Source organism: Squalius cephalus (genome assembly GCF_949319135.1).
Source record: "Squalius cephalus genome assembly, chromosome: 5".
NCBI classification, from domain to species: Eukaryota; Metazoa; Chordata; class Actinopteri; order Cypriniformes; family Leuciscidae; genus Squalius; species Squalius cephalus.
In genome coordinates this window covers 36156846-36174830 of record NC_137126.1, presented here as the reverse complement: position 1 = coordinate 36174830, position 17985 = coordinate 36156846, and the positions used below count along the sequence as shown (strand labels likewise).

The 17985-nt window shown below is 40.4% G+C and overlaps 1 protein-coding gene across 2 annotated transcripts in view; it reads right to left on the bottom strand.

The window, feature by feature from the left end:
• Positions 1-932: 932 nt before the first annotated feature.
• The window catches only part of mfsd3 (major facilitator superfamily domain containing 3), a 44036-nt gene continuing 26983 nt past the window's right edge, over positions 933-17985 (bottom strand). Inside the window, exon 7 of one of the 2 annotated variants that reach the window (XM_079872317.1) lies at positions 933-959. The gene's annotated coding sequence lies outside the window, so the exon portion shown is untranslated. Of the gene's footprint in view, positions 960-17614; positions 17916-17985 lie in introns of those variants that run through there. The other variant, XM_079872315.1, reaches the window with a different exon arrangement.

The window sequence follows — 17985 nt, the reverse complement described above, 5'->3', positions numbered from 1 at the left end:
TTAAAATAGGGGCCATTATCTTTCATACCCTCATCATCCGCAATACATACCCAGAAATGCATCTAAACCTTCTGTTCCCTTTCTGGAGGTTAGACATTACTTTTTCAAGGGGGTGCACGGACGGACAGACAGATAGATAGTACATTTAATTCATGAAAAACATAAATATTCTAGCAAATATAAAAATACATTTCTAAAAATAAAAATGTATTAAAATGTATTTTTATCAATCATTTGTGAAAGGGCAAGTAAAATCAGAAGCACTTGATTTGGCCCAAATGGTAGAAAAAGTCATTTTTGTTAAGCTGATATTGTTAGTATTAAAAGTAGTCATTTCTTTAAAAAAAAAATTCTTACAGATTCCAAACTTTTGAACTGTAGAGTGTGTATACGTATATAGATGAGTACAATATAAATCTATAAGTTTGTAAACAGCACAAAAAACCTAAGTTACAGACTTAAAAAGTACTACAACCACCCTCAGTGTCCCCTATGAGCTGCTATACGTGTGTGAATTAATGAAGCGTTTGAGTGACGAGTAGGCTTTGGACAGAACATGCATCTTAATCCCGACCCTTAACATTTCACGACGCCCTAATCAGGTAAATAAGAGCTGCTGATGGCTCGGTTTGCGATCATTTCAGTGACAGTCATGATCAGTGCTGAACCAGAGTAGATGAACTCGTAATTTTATCTATCATGAGTTATTAGAAGTAAAAAGCACCCACAGTATAAATGAAGTGAAAGCTGTCTGTGTGAAAAGCTCCATCAAAAGAAACAGAGGCAGATGATGGTCAGAGATATTGGCTCTAATGGCTTGAGGATCAGTGTAGAGTACAAAGAGACAATATAGTGAAACCTGAGAGTGACAGACAGGTTGCCAAAGAAAGACCAGATGATGCTGTCACATCCTCCTCTCACATTTGAGAGATATGTAATAGTTGTGTCACAGTGACAGACTGAAAAAGAGAAAGGGCAAAGTTCAGAGCAATTAAAAAGAGCATGCTGTTGTTATTTTGACTAATAGATTTACCAGTTTATGTTTTCTAGCCATCATGGGTAATCAACAGAATGTATGTGGATCAAAACAAATCAATCCTAATGGTTTTTCCAGCACAAATAGCAAACTGAAAATTGCTACACACTATTCACGATTGTCATAACTGAGCATTTAAAATCAAAAATAAGTTTGTATGCATGTTTGTTTGCGCGTGCCTTCGGAAAAAACGCTATAGCAAACAAAGGTTTATCAACATTCATTTGCATTTTGTCTAGACGCGACATCACATTTATCCTTTTGTTTTACATAAACAATGTATTGACCCAGTATCAGCAGGGGTAACATCTCCAACTACAGTGCAAAAACATGAAACACTCTTTTGTCTTGGGAAAATGACTCACGTGGGAATTCTGAAAACTGCTTCCTGTCTTTCACGTTTGCAACCACAAAATGTGCAGAAAATGCCTATTGTCGGAATGCTGCGTTAACCAGAGAAGTCTACAAACTAATGATGTCAACGAGGGGGAGTGGCCAAATAAACTCATTCTGACTGTTAATTAACAAACAACCACTGCATTATCAGTGACACAACAGAATTATATCCACTTCAACAGCAAATTGAAAAAAATTAGAAATTACTTGATAGGTATATATTTGGTAACACTTTGCAACTCATTTTTTTTTTCTATATTGAAGCATTAGTTAATGCAATAGCTATAGCACGTATTAATCTATTCTTAGTCAATGTTAACTTCAACATAAACCAATACATTAACATTTTTAAGTTAATATTGGGATAAATGATCAATAATGTACACTACTGTTCAAACAATTGGGGTCGGTAAGATTTTTTTAATGTTCTTAAAATAAGCATTTTATTTTCAATGCTGCATATTTTTGATAATACAGTAAAATAGTAAAACTGTAAAATATTATTACAATTTAAAAGAACTGTTTTCTATTTTAATATATACAAAAATTTACTAAATATACTAAAATGTATATTCTAAAAAAAATGATTCCTGTCAAGTCTTCAGTGTCACATGTCACAAATCTTTCTAATATGCTGATTTGCTGCTCAAGAAACATTTCTTATTATTAATATTAAAAACATCAACATTTTTGACGAAACTTTGATACATTTTTCAAGATTATTTGATGAACAGAAAGTTCAAAAGAACAGCATTACAAATTTTTGTAACAAAGTAAAAACCTTTACTGTAATGTTTCATCAGTTTACTGCATCCTTGGTGAATAAATTAAAAGAAAAATCTTACTGACCCTACACTTTTAAGTGATAGCATATTATGAACTAACATGACTGAATAAAGAATTGTACAAATGTGAATAATATATTTTTATAATTATTTTTATAATATATTTATAAATATACATACTGTAAATGTTGTCTATTGTTAGATACCTAATGCATTAAGTGCACAAATAGAAACTTATTGTAAAATGTTATATTTTCTTTATTTCACAATTTCATGATCCGACATAATTCTTTCAAATAACAGAAATAAATCCCAAATGAACAAGGTGATCAGTCCATGTGCTACAGTTAGTGCTCGTTAAACTTAACACTTTACAAAAATACAGAGCAATTAGGGCCCTAATGAGAGGGTAGATGGGAGAGGGGACTGTTGGCGAGGGGAAGGAGGTGAGGGGAGGACAGAGAGAGAGACAGAAATCTGTAGATACACTTTCTCTCTCATTACCGGACAAAAAGGTTGTCTTATTCAACACCAACAGCCTGTTGCGTCATAATGATGCTCGCATCACGAGTCACTGGTAATCTCAATAAATCACTTTACAGTGCGCTAATGTGCTTTTGCTTTTCTCACCAGTTACCTGGATTGGAGTGAAAGAGCATTCTTATCTGATGACTAGACCCAGATGGTATCAATGTTGAATTTAGGGGAAACCTGTGGAATATAGACTCAAAAGTGGTAAAATGTGGTACACAGAGCTAAAATTATTATTGGTAGCTAAAGGAAAAAATTGCCAAAATGTTTAATAAATGAACAAGTACAGGGCGGGGCATGTGTAAAACATTAAATTGTGAATGAAATGTTGCTGTCCGCCTTATAGTTTTTTGGGGGTTTTTTGTCTATGGAGATTGCAACAAATATTAAATGCATTGTAGGAACATTACACTAATGTTATGAGCTGCAATCAAAGCTTTTCTTCTCAAATGAAGCTTTTCTTTTCAAAAGTTTGGGATCAGTAATATATATATATAAAAGAAATGTATAAAATAAATGCTGTTATAAACTTTTAATTTATCAAAGAATCCTAAAAAAAAAAAAGTATCATGGATGGGTTCCACAAAAACTGTTTTCAACATTGATAACAATAGGACATTTCAGATTTCATACAATTCAGCTTTGCCATCACAGGAATAAGCTACAATTTTAAAATATTAAAGAAAACAGTTTTTTGAATAAAACAGCTGATAAAAATACTTTGTCAGAGTTCATTCCAGCCAACGTGAGAATATCGTCAAATCAATTTTTACCACTTTATGAGCACATTAAAAATCCCCTATTAGGAGCTTAGTGAAGGCCATGTGCCATGTGGGCCTGCTGACAACCCATAACACTTTCTCAAATGGAGAAATAACACAGATGACCAAAGACTGACCATGCAGTATAATGTTTGAATTTCACGACTGGCCTTTTCTCGTGGGTTTCTGTTGGGTCCAGTGATGCAGTTGAGTGATTCACGTTTATAGTTTTGGCAGGCTATTCAATGGCATTAAGTGCAGGAAGACACCCTCTCTTAATGAGCAAGTCGCTGAAAGCCCTCTGATTAGCCCAATTAAGGCTCCTTCCCATCACTGAGGAGTGCCACTGTCCGAATCAGTTTATTTGAGCAGCACATCTCTTCAGTACCAGCCCCCTATATCGCACTCAAATTAATAATATGGTCAAATCATTGTTTCCTTGGTTTCGCTCAACCGGAACTTCTCTCAGTAAAAATTATACAGTATAAAGCACTAGCAAACAAAAGAAACGCAACTAGAGAGACAAATGTTTCTCTCATCCTCTCAGTGAGTGGACATGGTTTGTCGTTTCGCACAGACCTCCACTCCTCACACCTACAGTCACAGTGAGACAGTTCTCTGTGTTCTTGCAGCCTGACCAGAGCTTCACAAGTTAAGCCACGTTTGGCTCAATAATGTTATGATTTGAGGAAACAAAGCCCTGTGTAAGCCTGGTTTTAACCTGTATTGGATCATCCTAAAAAATGCATTTCATCAGATATTTTCTTAATTCCTATACTTTTCAAAGACGAGCAGTGAAAAAAACAGACTGAGCAGTGGGAGAAAAACATTTTAAAATGATTAATTAATTCAAAATAAAATAAATAAATAAAAACAATATACTCTAGATAAATGCAAGACATTGTTTCTTACATGTGAATTTGTTTAAGAATATCCTGGCCGTTCTTTATAATATCATAAAAGTGATGAGGGCCAGAGCTGTCAAGCTCAAAAATGACTAAAAAGCATCATAAAGTGGTCTATACAACTTATGCACAATATTCCAAGTCGTCTGAAGCCATACGATTACAATATGTGAGGAACAGACTAAAATGTAATTAATTAATTAATTAAATTCATTAAAAATCTTGTTGGCATGGCATCACAAGAGTTCATGAGAGGATAGATGATATAAGACTTGGAATAAAGTGCATGATGGACTTGCAAGCTATAATATTTTATGCTGATTTGGCATCCTTTTTAAAGCTTCAAAACTCCCATTATTTGTAATTATATGGAAAAAAAAGAAAGAGTTGCATTATTCAAAAATAATTAATATGGCACAAGATGCAAAGAGTGTGGGGTATAAAGTCCGAATCTTGGTGCTCTTTAAAAAATTATATGAGGCCAAGGCACTCGAGGATTTAGAAAAAATAAAAAAAACTTTGTTAATCATGGCTATAAATTCTTGATTGCCTTGGCCTCATATGATTTTTGAAAATCATATATGATTGTAAACATGAAAATAAAAATATGATTTTTGAAAATCATATGGGTTTGGAACAAAATAAGGGTGAGTAAATGATGAGAGAACTTTTATTTTTTATAATCATAATTTTTTAATTTATACTTCTACGCCGGAGCCTCTATGCTATCGACTATGCGTTGGTTTTCATTTATAGTTCTGCGTCGTTGTCCGCGCTGACGCGCAATTACAGATCTACAATCTAGCAGACCAATCACAGCGCTTGCGGTCCGCGTAGAATTGACGCGTTGTTACATTTTTGGAGAGGTGCACGTCAGGGTACGCGCGCGCTACACACACACAGCCTACGACGTAGCTACGGCGTTAGTTCGACACAGAAGTATAAATTGGGCTTTAATTGTCACTTTCTCTCTTGACCCTCACATTTTTATTTTCATGTTTACAATCATACATTTTTAAGCATGGAACCAAATTAAATTCATAAATCCAGCACTGAAGGATAAGCATAAGTCATGCAGCACTGTTTTGATTTATCATCGCCTTTTGACTTTGGAAGGAATTATACCAATAAAATAAAACCAGCGACTTTGGCAAGGCCATCCCATAATCACTGAGACACAAGCTCATGATTCCCCATTCTCATCATCCAAATAAGTCTGTGGATCAGTATCCAATTATATCCCAGGATACACCTCCACATTCATTGGTACATCCTTTGGGTCATCACTTTTGAAAGTCAAGCACTGCATTCCTCTCACAAACCCACAATCTGGCTTGTTAAAGAAACAGACAATGGGGTCCATTTATGTCTTCAGAAAAGGACATTGTAGCAGGATAAAAAATGTTTTGTGCTGTTAGAAAGGTCAATTGCTTTAAAGACGTTGTAAACAATTTCGGAATACTAATTCAAAACTGCAGTGATCTTTACACAGTGTTTTATGACATGAGATCAAATTCAGGCCATTCACTGACTCAGTACGCAATAATGGAGGTTTAAATGACACATTATAGTGACTAATTGGGCTGTATTGTGAAGAGGGTAATCCCTAACCTTTTCTACAGATGTTATTAGAAGATTAGAAGAAACTTGAGCAGCTGTAGCCCAATAGCACAGCAATGGAAAACCACTTTCTCTCAGTGTCACCAGACTCTGCTCATTTAATGACACTAAATATAACAACAGATTCATTTGTTTTAAAGGATATCTTAACCACTAATGAAAATTCATAATTTCAAAAAAACAACAAAAAAAAAAAAAAACAGTGAACTGAATAAATGGCTGAAAATAATGATTTTGTTCTCGGATTGGAAATCACTAGGCCTACTTGTTATGAGCTTTGAAAAATGTCAAGATTTGTAGTAAATTACTTCAAATTTAGTTCAGTCCCTATTTACTGTAAATGCATGGAAAATGAGAAAGAGCAATAAAATAAAATATAAAGCCTTTCAAACTTTAAAATGTACAATAATTACATTTCTGTGAAATGTCACATCTAGTTTGCAGCAGTTACATTTAATGAACACACCATTGAAAAGCACCCTTTGGCCTGTCATTTCCCGAGCCGGACTCCCCACAATGGCCGGCCCGACGAAGCGAATAGAAATAGTATTTTGAATCACGCTGCTGTGGTCCGATGAACATCCCCGCTCCACACTCTGAGCAAAGAATGTGCAGTGATGTCACAGGGAGGCAGGGGTAAGAGAGAAACGCTGTGATTTAGGGACAGGACATGGCGGAGGGAGGGAGGAAGGGGATGAAAAGTGGGAGCAGTGAGGGGGAAAGAGAGGGGGATGAAATGGCGATGAGAGAGGTCTGCGGGCTTCTGCTGCCACCACAGTAATGGCCCAAACGAGGTGGAGGGGAGAGCAGTGGAGTGTAGACAGGGGTGAGGCGGTGGTGACTCTGCTTCAAGGCCATATGAGCTGGCAGCTTGTCACAACCCAACCCATCACACAAAGGCAGACACAGACACATTCCCATTATCAGATCAGACCTGCTTCCTCAGCCCTTACATGTTACCAGCACAAGTGTGATAAACACATCAGAATCAACCAGCATTCCTTGTCCACACCAAGTGCCATCATCAGGCCAAAGATAATCAGTTACACGTTCTCTAAATTGCTTGTTACAGCAATATTCATCATCATCGTCATCCTGATTGACGTCTTTTCTCTAACAATCACTGAAGCTTCCAGAAGTATCCAAGGGTCTGTCAGTCTATACATCCATCCATCCATCGTATCTATCATCTATCTATTTATCTGAATATATCTATCTACTGTATCTATCCATCCATCCATCCACTGTATCTATCCTTCTATCCAACTGTCTGCTGTATCCTTTGACACATCCATCCATCCGTTGTATCCATCCACCCATTTAATGTATCTAAACATCCACCCATCTATCTACTGTATCCACACATCCATCCATTGTATCCACACATCTATCCATCCACCCATCCATCCATCCATCCATCCAATGTATCCATCCATCCACCCATCTATCTACTGTATCCATCCATCCATCCATCCATCCATCCACTGTATCTATCCTTCTATCCAACTGTCTGCTGTATCCTTCTACGCACCCATCCATCCATTGTATCTATCTATCCATCCACCCATCCATCCATTCAATGTATCTAAACATCCACCTATCTATTGAATCCATCCATCCATTGTATCCACACATCCATCCATCAACTGTATCTACCCATCCACCCATCTATCTACTGCATCCATCCATCCACTGTCCAATTGTCTACTGTATCCTTCTACACATCCATCCATCCACTTTATCTATACATTCACCCAACCATCCATCCATCCATCCATCCATCCATCCATCCATCCATCCATCCATCCATCCAATGTATCTATACTGTGGCGAGGGGGGCGTGGTTCAGCGAGGTCTGCGACAGGAGAGAGAGCGGGGAGAGAAGCAGCGGTAAGTGGGTTAAATACGAAATGATTGACACCTGTGTCTCGTTGCAGTAATTGGCGTGGGGAGACTGCATTTAAGGAGAGCTCTCACAGCCATGGAGGAGAGAGAAGGGCTGAGCACTCGTGGGACACACTGGAAGCGGACTGAGACACTTGTGGACTGAGGAAACAGAACTGCTTGTTGCTGTAACATTATATTGAGTTTGTGAGCGCATGTGGCGCGATTGTTATGTACGAATTGAGTTTATTATTAAAGTACCCACGAGTCTCAGCCAGCCGACCCTGGTCTCCTTCCTTCTCATAAACAGATCTAAAGGGATTTATATTACACTGGTGCCGAAACCCGGGAAGGAAGGAGAACGCCGCCGCCGAAATGCAATCTCTGCCAGGAACATCGGGAACGCCATTTGCGGACATCATTACATCGCTCGCGGGTCTACATCAAGAGAACCATCAAGCCCTGCTGGACTTGCGGGCCGATCAGGAGAAACGGTTCCACGTGATGATGCAAGCCCAGCAGGAGGACCGCGAGCTGTTCCGGAGCTGGCTGGACCGGGGGGTTCGGACGGAGTCGGCTTTCCCCGGCGCTGCGGCCACCGCAGCAGCTCACATGCCTCTGAGTAAGATGGGACCCGCTGATGATCCCGAGGCCTTCATGGACTTGTTTGAGCGGACGGCCGAGGCATGTGAGTGGCCACAGGCCAGCTGGCCGGTGCGCCTGATACCACTGCTGTCGGGGGAAGCCCAGAAGGCTGCTCAACAACTGCCCGTCCAGAACCTCCTGGTGTACGCCGATCTACGACGAGCTATTCTCCAAAGGGTCGGCCTCAACCCTGAACAACATCGACAGCGCTTCCGCTCACTGGAATTGGCGGAAGCGGGCCGACCCTTTGTCCTGGCACAGCAGCTCCGGGACTCGTGCCGCAAATGGCTGTTGGCCGGAGGAAGCGACGCCGAGGACATTATCAACAAGGTGGTACTGGAGCAGTTCATTTCCCGGCTGCCAAGGAGGACTGCCCAGTGGGTCCAGTGCCACCGACCGGCGTCGCTGGATCTGGCCATCCAACTGGCGGAGGACCAGATGGCGGCGTGCTCCGGGGTCGGCGAACCCCTGCCATCAATCTCTCTCCTCCTGTCGCAGACCTCCCTGAACCACGCCCCCCTCGCCTCTGATCAAGCCGGGTTGTACCAGATACCTGTGAGTATTAAGGGGGGTACCTATCAGGCATTGGTGGATTCTGGTTGTAACCAGACCTCTATCCATCAAAGCCTGATACAATCTGGGGCATTGGATACGGGCCGCATGGTTAAGGTGAGGTGTGTGCACGGGGATATAGTGGAATACCCGTTAAGAGCCATCACTATTAAATTCAAGGGACAAAATCATTGTGTGGAGGTGGCAGTTAGTCCGCGCCTCCGACATCCGTTAATTCTGGGGACAAATTGGCCAGGTTTCGCACAATTATTGGGGTATTTGACAACGGATGTCTCTGGGAAAAAGAGAGGGCGGGGAAGGGGAGCTAGCACTCAGGTGGGAGAGGCTGTACCTGGACCTAGCGGGTCTGTTTCAGAGGATGCGAGCGGCGTGGAGAGGTTAAACCTCTCCAACCGCGATGACTTTCCTCTGGAACAGTCGCAAGATGAGACGCTCAAACATGCATTTGAACAGGTCCGTTCCATCGATGGGCAGCCCCTCCAACCTGATCGCGCGCTCTCCTATCCTTATTTTGCCATAATTAAGGACAGGTTGTATCGAGTGACCCAAGACACTCAGACAAAGGAAGATACAACCCAATTGTTAGTACCACGGAGCCGTCGGGAAATGCTTTTCCAGACGGCGCATTGTAATCCGATGGCTGGGCATTTAGGAATGACTTCCACACTAAATCGTCTAATGACCCGATTCTTTTGGCCGGGCATTCACGAGAACGTGCGCAGATGGTGCGCGTCGTGTCGTGAATGTCAGTTGGTGAACCCACCGGCCGCCCCAAAAGCGCCTTTGCGCCCTTTACCTCTCATGCAGGTCCCCTTCGAGAGAATTGGTATGGACCTCATCGGGCCATTAGAACGAACCGCACGGGGACATCGCTTTGCGTTGGTCATAGTGGACTACGCAACGCGATATCCCGAAGCAGTGGCGCTCCGCACCATTTCCGCTAAAAGTGTGGCGGACGCATTGTTTCGTTTAATCTCCCGCGTGGGAATCCCGAAAGAGATTCTCACGGATCAGGGCACCGCGTTTATGTCTCGCACGTTAAGCGAATTGTACGAATTATTGGGCATTAAATCGGTACGAACCAGTGTCTATCACCCACAAACGGACGGGCTGGTCGAACGGTTTAATCGCACGTTGAAGACAATGATTCGTAAATTCGTACAAGAGGACGCAAAAAATTGGGACAGATGGCTAGAACCCCTCTTATTTGCTGTGCGCGAGGTCCCGCAAGCCTCCACGGGGTTTTCCCCATTCGAGCTTCTTTACGGACGTCAGCCTCGCGGGGTTTTAGACGTCCTGAAAGAAACTTGGGAGGACGGACGCTCGGATAGCAAAAATGAAATTCAGTATGTCGTGGACCTGAGAGCAAAACTCCATACACTGGGGCGGCTCTCTATGGAGAATTTGCTCCAGGCTCAGGACAGGCAAAGCCGGCTATATAACAGGGGAACTAAGCTTAGAGAATTCACACAGGGAGATAAAGTGCTCGTGTTACTACCAACTTCCAGCTCTAAATTATTAGCTAAGTGGCAAGGACCCTTTGAGGTCACACAGCGAATAGGCGATCTCAATTATGAAGTAATACGAACGGACAGAGGCGATTCACGACAGATCTATCACCTCAATCTCCTGAAAAAGTGGAGTGAGGAGGAGTCAGTGTTGCTTGCAACGGCAGTGAGTGGGGAGGAAGATCTCGGGCCAGAGGCGATCGTAAAAGGGAAATCTCTCGCCCTGGCCCCCGGAGGAGATCACCTCTCGCCCTCGCAGCTCGCTGACATTGCAAAGATACAATCTGAGTTTGCAGATGTGTTTTCGCCCCTGCCCGGTCGTACTAATCTGATTCAGCACCACATTGAGACGGAGCCGGGCGTGGTAGTTCGCGGCCGGCCATACAGGTTGCCTGAACACAAAAAAAAAGTGGTTCAGACCGAATTAGAGGCAATGCTGGAGTTGGGGGTAATCGAGGAGTCTTACAGTGACTGGGCGAGCCCGATAGTTTTAGTTCCTAAAACGGACGGCTCGGTGCGGTTCTGTGTAGACTATCGCAGGGTGAACGCAGTGTCGAAATTCGACGCATATCCAATGCCGCGGATTGACGAGTTGCTTGATCGGTTGGGCTCGGCTCGTTTTTACTCGACATTGGACTTAACGAAAGGATATTGGCAGATCCCCTTATCTCCCATGTCCAAAGAAAAGACGGCTTTCACCACGCCGTTTGGATTACACCAATTTGTGACACTTCCTTTCGGGCTGTTCGGGGCTCCGGCTACGTTTCAGCGCCTTATGGATAAGGTTCTGCGGCCCCACACTGCATATGCCGCTGCTTACTTGGATGATATTATCATCTACAGTAATGATTGGCAGCGGCATATGGAGCATGTGAGGGCCGTTCTTAGGGCGCTGAGACAGGCGGGGCTGACGGCCAACCCGAAGAAGTGTGCAGTTGGGCGGTTGGAAGTAAGGTATCTGGGTTTCCACTTAGGTCATGGGCAGGTGCGTCCTCAAATTGATAAGACCGCAGCAATTGCAACCTGTCCGAGACCTAAGACCAAAAAGGAGGTGAGGCAGTTCCTGGGGCTGGCGGGATATTATAGAAGGTTTATTCCTGGTTATTCGGACCTCACCAGCCCGCTGACTGACCTCACTAAAAAGGAAGTGCCAGATACGGTCCAGTGGACGGAGCAGTGCCAACAGGTTTTTACCAAGGTTAAGGCTGCTCTGTGTGGCGGGCCGCTCTTACACTCCCCTAACTTTTCTCTCCCTTTTTTGTTGCAGACTGACGCGTCGGACAGGGGGCTGGGTGCTGTACTGTCCCAGGAGGTGGAGGGGGAGGATCGCCCGGTGCTGTACATTAGTCGCAAGCTCTCGAAGAGAGAGACTAAGTACAGCACCATCGAGAAGGAATGCTTGGCTATCAGGTGGGCGGTCCTCACCCTTCGCTACTACCTCCTGGGGCGGGAGTTCACCCTCTGTTCGGACCACGCTCCCCTGCAGTGGCTCCACCGCATGAAGGATACCAACGCGCGGATCACTCGTTGGTATCTCGCTTTACAGCCTTTTAAGTTCCAGGTGATCCACAGGCCGGGTGTACAGATGGCTGTGGCCGACTTCCTCTCCAGGAGGAGGGGGGGGGAGGCTGCAGGCCGGATGGCTCCCCGGCCTGAGTCGGGCGGTGGGGGTATGTGGCGAGGGGGGCGTGGTTCAGCGAGGTCTGCGACAGGAGAGAGAGCGGGGAGAGAAGCAGCGGTAAGTGGGTTAAATACGAAATGATTGACACCTGTGTCTCGTTGCAGTAATTGGCGTGGGGAGACTGCATTTAAGGAGAGCTCTCACAGCCATGGAGGAGAGAGAAGGGCTGAGCACTCGTGGGACACACTGGAAGCGGACTGAGACACTTGTGGACTGAGGAAACAGAACTGCTTGTTGCTGTAACATTATATTGAGTTTGTGAGCGCATGTGGCGCGATTGTTATGTACGAATTGAGTTTATTATTAAAGTACCCACGAGTCTCAGCCAGCCGACCCTGGTCTCCTTCCTTCTCATAAACAGATCTAAAGGGATTTATATTACATATACATTCACCCATCTATCTACTGTATCCATCCATTCATCCATCCATCCATCCATCCATCGTATCCATACATTCACCCATTTATCTACTGTATCCATCTGTCCATCCATCCATCCATCCGGCTTATAAACCTTAAACATTCATAGTTTGTCTGGACTTACTTTTCTAGTTAAAATTACAGCTTCTATTGATTACATTATATTACATTTCTATTCATTTTAGTTATATTTTCTTACAATAAAATTAAAATGGCAGTTCTATATCTTGCTTGCTATCACAATTCAAAATCAGGAATGGAATTTAAATTTAAAAGGAATTCTAAATGAAATTCTGAATTGCGTTTGACAGACTAAGCCACTACTCATGTATTTCCCTTGTCTATGAATGAATATTTGCCTATGAATATTTATGCAGATTAAAGTCAGGTTGGTAAAAATAGCTTAATATGATTATTGTGTGGGCACTTGGTTAAAAAGGAACAAAAAACTTCTCTCCTTTTACTAGGGAAATAAGATGAGTCTGACGTGATTATTCATCTTTTTAACCAAATACATATTTAAAGCACAGGATAATTTGAATTATTGGATATACCGTTACAATCAAAATAATTCAACCCCTCAGAGACTGTAATAATTTACAAGTGTAAGCTTTTCTAAAGATACAGAGTTTTAAAAAAAATTATCTATCAGTTTAGTGGCAAATTAAAAGTGATAATGTCAAAATATAATATAATGCTTTTGAGTAATAGTGTTTTTTTATTTATATATATATATATATATATACTGTATATACAGTGCAATGCATAAGTGAATACACCCATGCTAAAGTTGACTAAAAAGAGGAATAAAAAATCATATTTTGGAAATTGAACTTAATGCCTTAATTTAAAAAATTAGGAAAAATCCAACCTTTAAGGACACCAATTTTCTTTGTGAATGAATAATGTATCGTAAATAAAAAAATGTTCTTCCTTAAAATACATGGTGCATAAGTGAGTACACCCCTATGTTAAATTCCCATAGAGGCAGGCAGATTTTTATTTTTAAGTATTTTTTTTAATTTTTAATTAGGATACTATGCATCCTGATAAAGTTCCCTTGGCCTTTGGAATTAAAATAGCCCCACATCATCACATAGCCTTCACCATACCTAGAGATTGGCATGGTTTTATTTCAGTTAGCCTAAAAGCTAGTTTGATTTGCATTGAGAGATGATCTTATGGAAAGTACCCCATGCCAATCTCTAGGTATGGTGAAGGCTATGTGATGATGTGGGGCTATTTTAATTCCAAAGGCCAAGGGAACTTTATCAGGATGCATAGTATCCTAACAATTTTTTTTAAAAAATACTTAAAAATAAAAATCTGCCTGCCTCTATGGTAATTTAACATAGGGGTGTACTCACTTATGCACCATGTATTTTAAGGAAGAACATTTATTTATTTACGATACATTATTCATTCACAAAGAAAATTGGTGTCCTTAAAGGTTGGATTTTTCCTAATTTTTTAAATTAAGGCATTAAGTTCAATTTCCAAAATATGATTTTTTATTCCTCTTTTTAGTCAACTTTAGCATGGGTGTATTCACTTATGCATTGCACTGTATATATATATATATATATATATATATATATATATATATATATATATATACTGTATATATATAGCACAATTATTCAACCCCTTTTCAATACTGCTGTTTTTAAGTCACTTATTTGTATGGTATGGTACAAAATTGTGTTAAAACACAATTAAGCATTTGGAAACTCTATAACTAAACTGAATTAGCTTGTGCTGTGACACATACATACATTTAGCTCATGCATGTGCTAAAGTTGAATAGCAAATATGGCCAGGTCAAAAGAGCTCTTACAAAAACTATAGAGAACAGATGGTTTTATTACATTAGAAAGTCTATGGCCACAAGGAGATTTCCAAAACACTAAAAGTTCCTAGAGACACAGCTGGCAGCCTTATTCATACGTTTAAAATGTGTTGTACCAGAAAACCTTTGAGGGTGGTGAAGAAAAAGCACAATATCATTAAGGGGAATAAAATGTTTGATCAGAGCAACTGAGAAAAACCCTTAATTTACTGCCAAAGATTTGCAAGATGACCCGATGAAAGGAGAAAAAAAAAAACATTTCAAAGCAGAGAATAAGAAGAACAGTAGACAAGCATGGCCTTAATGCTGAGACATCTTGCCGAATGCCACCCTTGACCAAGAATAACATAAAAGGCAAACTTCAATGTGTTCAAATTCATTTGGATCAACCTATGGAGTTCTGGAAGTATGTTTTATGGAGTGATGTGACCAAACTGGAACTTTTTGGACCTTAAAAAAGTTCCAGATCAGCGATCAGCGGTATGTCTAGAGCAAAAAATGTAAAGCTTATGAGCAAAAGAACACAATCTCCATGGTCAAACAAGGAGGTGGTCCAGTCATAGGGGTGCTTTGCTGTTGCAGGAAGTGGAAATCTTGACTGAATGAATGACATCATGAATTCTTTAAAGCATCAAGTCATTTTGGCAAAGATGGTGATGCCTTGGGTGCAGAGACTGAAGCTTGATGATCAGTGGACTTTCCTGCAGGACAGCCATCCCAAATTATACACCCAAATCTACTGAAGATTTCAGTACATCAGTCGTAGATTGATTCTTGAGTGGCCTGTACAGTCTTCAGATTTAAATTTCAGTGAAAATATTTGAAGAAACCAGTGGTAATATGAAAACCAAAGATTATCAGTCATCTGTAAGCTTTTTCAAGCGAGGAATTGGCCAAGATCACAGTAGAGAGGTGACAGTAGCTTCTAAGCACTTACAGTAGCGTTTCTTGGAGGTTATAAAGAATAAAAGATTCTCACAAAATTAGATTTTTTAAAAATTTTTCATCAACTTGACATTCTCAGAATCACTCATAATAATTTACTGATGCCTTTGTTGAATTTTTTCATTAAATGTTGTTCTCAGCAGCAAAAAGTCTTTGCAGATCAAGGGGGTTGAATCATTTTGATTGCAACTACAAATGATACTCATTTTCAAGAAAACAACTGTTGGCCAATCTAAGTCACTGAAGCTTTTTCTTGTAAAATGACCGCAATTAACCAGCACAGACTTTCAATATGTTCTCAGACTTTCGAACCCTACTATGCTGTATAGTTAAATTAGCGGTGAGGAAATATTTGGGAACCAAAATATTGATCTCAAACCTGATTATGTTCAACATATTGACTGTCCCGTGTGCTGAAGAGCGGCAACATGACCTTTAGGTCACCTAAAGCTTACCCAATCTCCCTTCATCACAAACGAACACCACCACCTTTTCTACAATGTTGGCACACAACTGAAAGTGTTATACCTCCTAAATAATAGACTGCATTATGTAAATGATATCTGAACAGTTCTGAGAGGGTTATCAAATTCAGTCAGAAATATTCAAGAACAGGCGCACAGACTTTTGACAGTGCATGAAGAGTTTGGAAAGGCAGAGGAGAAAGAGGAGGAGAAGAGGAGGAGGATGATGAATAAAAAACGAAACAAAGAGAGGGGCAACGTGTGGAAAGCAGATCTGATCTGGCGACATGTATATATTTCGCATTCGGAAAACAAACAAAAGGCCGGTAAATAGCAAGAGAGGAAATGCATGGTTATCCGATGCCGCCACTCCGCGCTCAGCCCGCACCTCCCGGCTAGGGTTTCCCTGGAAGACAAAGAGCCACCAGCGCATTCTGCCGGCCTGCCCACAAAAAGCTGCGCTGAAAAAGCCAACACCTCTTCCCTTCGGGGGCTCCACAAAACACTTTTGTTAGTCGATATTAAAACATGTTGCAATATCAGCCCGTCTCACGAAGGAAACTTAATCACGCGCATGAGGAGGAAGCTAGCCGGCTGGTTTTTAATACAGGGACTAAGAACATCATCAGAGGAGAGGGTTAGTCAATTTATAATTTATGGTATAGGGTTAGTTAGAGTTAACTGTTAAAGGGATAGTTCAGCCCAAAATTTTTCATTTACTCACCCTCATGGCATTCCAAATCTTTACGAATTTATTTCTTCTGTGGAAAAAAGAAGATATTTTAAAAGTCAATGGGGTTCAAATAACATTGGACTCCACTGACTTTTATTAAATGGACAAAAACCCTAGAAAACCTTTAAAAGACATAAGAAAAAGAAAAACCTCTATGTTCCACAGAAACAAAAGTCATACAGGTTTGAAACAATGAGGTAATATGAATACATTATCAAAGCTTTTTCCTTTTTGGATGAACTATCCCTTTGACACAAAAGAGTGCATCCCTTAATGATGGGCATAACTTGTTATTCTATTATGGCCAAAAATAAATATTAAACTACTGATAAGAGGTTTTAAGTCACAACCAGGGTTATTATAGTTAACTAAAACCATACAAATTATTTTTGTTACTTGAAAATAAACATTAACTGAAATAAAATCAAATATATAAAACACCTTACATTTAATAAAATTAATCCAAATCAATGCTTTTATCCAAAGCGACTTACAAATGAGGAATACAACAAGAGATTCATCTTAAAACCTTAAACTTATTATTTATTTTTTTGCAGCTATTTGCCAAGGAGACTCGTTTATTTAGTTTAACTTGATGAACTAAAATAACTAAAAATGAAATAAAATGTATAAAACTATACACACACACACACACACACATATATATATATATATATATATATATATATATATATATATATATATATATATATATTTAACTTTATAGACTAAATTACTAAAACTAGCTAAACATTTAAATTAAAAAAATATAAAAATAACAATATTTTGAATAAAAAAAAAATGAATTAAAACTATAATAGTATCTCAAAGATACTCCAATTTTACTGCTTACATGGTGCACATTTAAGGATTCGGAACGGTCAAGTTTCAAGTTAAAAATATTGTGCAAGGTTTGGATGAGACATGCAGACAGGCTGAAACTGAAAGCAGCAGAATGGCTTTGGTGACTGTACAGTCTCTGGACTCACTCACTCAGCTGGACAACTCCTCCCAATTTCTCGGACCCAGTCGGGGGTCTGTCTCCAATCGACACCACGAGACAAACTGTCCCTTTACTTCTCACTCTACACTGTGTCCTTTCTTCTCTTCTCAGCTTATTTCCCAAAGACCTGAGGCTCTAATGCTTCTTTCTGCTCCCAGAAAATGGAAACTCAATGCCTGGGAAAAGCACAAGAAACAACTTGAGGTCTGTTTCATGTCATACCTATTGTTTGTTGCTATTAGGTAA